Consider the following 5,605-nt stretch of genomic DNA (forward strand, 5'->3'; position numbering starts at 1 on the left):
AGTACAAACAAGCAAGTGGGAGATAGTAGAAGACTGTCGTAAGTCGGGTGCTTTTCGTTTAGAAAAAGGTACACGATCGTGTAGGTTTAGTTAAGCGATCGTCTAGCAAATGGTAAGAAATCGTTTAGGTCTGCTCGGCACGCTAAGCGATCGTATAGAAAAAGTAAGCAATCGTTTATAAATTGCAGGTGATCATTTAGTGTGCGGGAGTGCGATTGTTTAGGAAGATGTGCACTATCATATAGGCTCTCAACGCTATGCGATCGTATAGAAACACACAGTGAGCGATTTTTCTGCTTGTTTTTCAAAAATGAAAACAATTTTCATTTTATTCTTCAGTTACAAGAATTGAATTCGATCTTCCCACTTTTCGCACGATTTTGGAGAAATTCTCGGCCAATTATCTCATAACTGCCTAATTAATTAAATAATGAATATAATCATATTATATTCTTACCTATAGTTTGATATTATATATCTACTATAGTGTTTTCTCCTATACTTGATATAAATCATATTTATATCTAATTTCCTCCAAAATAATGTATCTCATACATTTAGTCAATCATATCATATATAATTAACCAGTTCAATTATATTATATATAATCGAACTCTCTCTAGTCAATTTGAACAATTCAAATTGACCTAAAAACTAATTCTCAACTTTATCCAAGCTACCAAAGGGACCTTATGGACCTATGGCTCGAAGCTCCAACAGTATGTGAATAGTTGACTAAACTCTTTAGCCATGAGATCCACCATCCGTTAACCTTTAACAATTCCGCGTAAGTGTGACTCCTTGCTTTCGATGCCAGAGTCCCGCCCTAATGAGCCCATCATAACCTTATCCTCTTTCAGGAGATCAAATAAAGAAAGGCGCAAAACTGCCATCCTATATGGGGACACTCCCAGGCTGCCTCGAGGCGATGCTTAGAAACTTTATTCAATCCAACGAGGGAGATCGAGGGATATGCTGTCGCATTTTCCGCTCCCACTTACTATGAACACTTTCTCCATCCACCTTGATATTGACCTTCCTAAACACCATCTTATAGAGGGACACTCCCAGGGTGCCACGAGGCCGAGGGTAGATCTCACGGTGTGTACTATATAGGAGAAACATGAAAGGTTTAAATGAAACATCATATGCCTAAAGTACCTCCCACTGAATGTTCTACCCAGGGTGCCACGTGCCGAATGTCAGAATCAAAGCAGTCCATTAATTTTGTTGGCTTCTTTATATAGAGCTTGAATCGCCAACAACATTAATGGAATGCTTTGATTTTGACATTCGGCGTGTTTAGTCCTTTCTGAATCCCTGCTGCTAATAGTGTGATAGGTAAGATGTCAACATCATCTTTTGATTTGCGTTGATGCATTCATTCCACCTACCTTGCGTTGATCCCATTATTCTGCGTTATTGTGTAGCCGCAAGCGTGTAGAGACTGCATTCGCTTAATACTGCAACTTCTACACGATGACCGCAATCGCTTGACGATCGCATATGCGATGGACGTATACGGCTGATTACCGCAACATCCATGCATTGATCGAGCACGCTCGCCTTTGCGATGGAGAGTTTCTTCGCATGCAGTCATCTATGCGTGGGTCTGCTTTCCGCATTTGCGTCCACTTCCTGCGTTAGCTACAAAAATAGACAATTGAACGCATAATAACGGAAAATAACGAGTTAGCTGAGATTCTCAATGTTGAACGCCGTAAACTCAATTTCTCGTGAATTTCTAACATAATTGTCGCATATTCCGCTTAACGGCCCTCATAATTCTAAGTAAAAGGCCTAAGATGACATGCATTTCTGCATGTCATCACAAACTCCTCTATGCTGTTTATCGCCCAACTAATAGTCACCTAACAGTACCACGATCATTTAAACGAACGGCAGCGCACGAACCAACAACAACCGGGGACGACGCCACCACTCGAAGCCCTTGATATTCTTGGATGAAATACCAAAGGGTGGACTTTGATGGAATTGGTAGAGGGAGGAGGAAAAGACGATCGTGTAGTACGAACAAGTAAGTGGGAGATAGTAGAAGACTATCGTATAGTCGGGTGCTTGTCGTTTAGAAAAAAGTACACGATCGTGTAGGTTTAGCTAAGCGATCATTTAGTAAATGGCAAGCGATCGTTTAGGTTTGCTCGGGGCGAAAAGCGATTGTATAGAAAAAGTAAGCGATCGTTTAGAAATCGCGAGCGATCGTTTACTACGTGGGTGTGCGATCGTTTAGGAAGATGGGCACTATCGTATAGGCTCTCAACGCTATGCGATTGTATAGAAACACATCGTGAGCAATTTTTCTTCGTATTTTTCAAAAATGAAAACAATTTTCATTTTATTCTTCAGTTACAAGAATTGAATTCGATCTTCCCACTTTCGCACGATTCCGGAGAAATTCTCGGCCAATTATCTCATAACCGCCTAATTAATTAAATAATGAATATAATCATATTATATTCTTAACCTATAGTTTGATATTATATATCTACTATAGTGTTTTCTCCTCTACATGATATAAATCATATTTATATCTAATTTCCTCCAAAATAATGTATCTCATATATTTAGTCAATCATATCATATATAATTAACCAGTTCAATTATATCATATATAATCGAACTCCCTCTTGTCAATTTAAACATTTCAAACTGACCCAAAAACTGATTGTCAACTTTATCCAAGCTACCAAGGGGACCTTACGGACCTATGGCTCGAAGCTCCAATGATACGTGAATAACTGACTAAACTCTTTAGCCACGAGATCCACCATCTGTTAATTGCCAGACATTCCACTAAAGACCAACAGCTGAACTCTTCTTACCACAAATATATTTCTGTGTCCATCGGATATAACCAATGATGAGTACGATGACCCTTTACAGATGCTCGTAAATACAGTTGGACCAATTTACCATGTTGCCCTTGTAGTTACATCTCACTTCTTAAGTACCACTGATCCCTCTAATGAACAATACAACATAGTCCAACTATGTGTGAATACCACTCGGGCTAAGAGAAGGTATGTGGTGCCACTCGTTCAAGCCCTGGAATCAACCCTTAAAGGAGCTATCTATCAACTTACCCCTACATTGAGGAAGGAGAGAATTTCATCTTGTGTAGCTGAGTTCCCAACTCCCAAATCAGACGAATCTTCAAAGTGGTAGATTTGAGTCGGCGACATGGCCACTTGCACCCATGCAAATCAAAAGACCGCCCTGAGCTCCCTGTTCCTGAGCCCGAGTAGAGGCGTGATGTTAACTAATGCTACTCTTTCTTGACCTCTATTATTCTATTAGTTTCCTGTTAGAACCTTATTCACTACGGCAGCGGAAAAGAAATCTTACATGCTTTATTTAGAAAACTAAATAAAAGTTACAATTACATGTGTGGCACTACCCAACTACAAATACTCTTTAAGTACTAATTCTAGACTTGTGGCAAACCTTGACCCACTTTGCAACCTGGACTCTTCTGCTACCTGCAAGAAAAACATAGAAACAAACCATAGCTTCACAAAGCTCAGTGAGTGGTATTATAAATACAAGTCTTTTATAGATCACAAGCATTATCACGAGGATCCAACACAAACCTCCATCTATTCACGAAGCTTTCACAAACCTACCTACACACACGGTAGATAGTTAACATTCCACATTTAAAATTATCAACCTATGTGCACATGGTTCTCCCTTTCATGGGCTCAGAGGCTAGGCCCGTCGGCCCTCTGACCATCCCATTCAAGGTTTTTTTTTTTCCTACCCACAGGCTCAGGAACTAGATTCTTTGGATCCCCTAACTATCCTGTAAGGATTTATTTTGGGCTCAGGTTCTAGGTGCATAGACCCCCTGACCATCCCAACATCATACTCACTTCGTAATATAAACCACAGTATATTAACTTCAAATATGCTTAAAAGAGTAAAAGAAGAAACCACTCACAGTGACCCGCTGAGATCTCTTTTCCCAGTTCATCCAATTTTCCTTAAATTTGATAGCCTTAGAGTTAGAATTTCTTTAAGGCAGCCCTCACACTGAATCTACATTTAATTTAGAAACTTTTGGTTCAAAAATCACCTGATTTGCACTAGTAGTCTAAAATAACTTCTTGTTTGAATTTAGCCTCGTCATCTGTCTGATCAATGCCTTTCTTCCCTCAAATATTTCTTTTTTCTCCATTCTTTGTGGTTTTTATGGACTTAAATGATTTGTGGTTAAAGTGAAGCGTTCTGCCCCTTTTATAGGCATTTCACCATTCTCCCTTACTCAACACCTTTTCTATTAATCACATCCAGGTGTATTCCTCACTTTCTGCCAACGTTTAGCCTCTTCCACCTCCCATTTGATGTGTCTTCTTCATGCATTAAACTTACCTTGCATAAATATTTATTCGTCCAGCTCCTACTATCCTTGTTACATACTTGCATTGGTACAACCATTTGTCCCGATGAGATCATCAATCTTACATAAGCAGTCCTCAGCACTGCCCATCATTTAGTTTCTGCTTCTATCGTCTAGCTCCAACAACCCATCGTGTAGCTCAATCGTTTAGCAAACGATTTCGCTCTTAACGATCTCCCTCTCGTTGATCTCATTCTTAACGATCTCGCTCTCACTAATCTCGCTGATCTCACCCTCAACAATCTCGTGCATAGTCTATCGCTTAGCTACTGCGAGCATCATTTATCTCCATCGTTTAGCGCTAATGCCTTATTTTCCAATGCATAAAGCACGTCATCAACGCATAACAACCCGATGTACCGCAAGCCTTATCGATGCAACACATTTCATCATGCACCCACCATGGCTTGTCTCATCACTGCATAGCTCATCGCATAGTACCATTGCCGAATAGCATCATCGCATAGTGTTGCTCATCGTCTATCAAAACACGGCTATCGTGTAGCGCACATGCCTATGGTGTGGCACCATTGCCCAATGTCATCGTCTAACGCTGATGCCGATCGTGTAGTGCCAATCACCTCATCGTTCCGCACGATCGTCTACCGCATCGCTTAGCTCCAAGCCTTTGCTATACGATCGTTCAGTGCCAGCCTACACAATCACCTATCTCATTGTGTAGCTTTACTTACTTATTATACGATCGCATTCAAGGTATGGTTCCCCCTTTCATGGGCTCAGAGGCTAGGCCCGCCGGCCCTCTGATCATCCCATTCAAGGTTTTTTTTTCCTACCCACAAGCTCAGGAACTACATTCTTAGGATCCCCTGACCATCCTGTAAGGATTTATTTTGGGCTCAGGTTCTAGGTGCATAGACCCCCTGACCATCTCAACGTCATACTCACTTCGTAATATAAACTACAACATATTAACTTCAAATATGCTTAAAAAAGTAAAAGGAGAAACCACTCACAGTGACCAACTGAGATCTCTTTTTCCAGTTCACTCGGTTTTCCTTAAATTTGACAGCCTTAGAGTTAGAATTTCATTAAGGCAACCCTCATACTAAATCTACATTTAATTTAGAAACTTTTGGTTCAAAAATCACCTGATTTGCACTAATAGTCTGGAATAACTTCTCGTTTGAATTTAGCCTCGTCGTCTATCCGATCAACGCCTTTCTT

Source organism: Benincasa hispida, chromosome 4 (assembly GCF_027475165.1).
Source record: "Benincasa hispida cultivar pf3 chromosome 4, pf3_genome.v1.1, whole genome shotgun sequence".
NCBI classification, from domain to species: domain Eukaryota; kingdom Viridiplantae; phylum Streptophyta; class Magnoliopsida; order Cucurbitales; family Cucurbitaceae; genus Benincasa; species Benincasa hispida.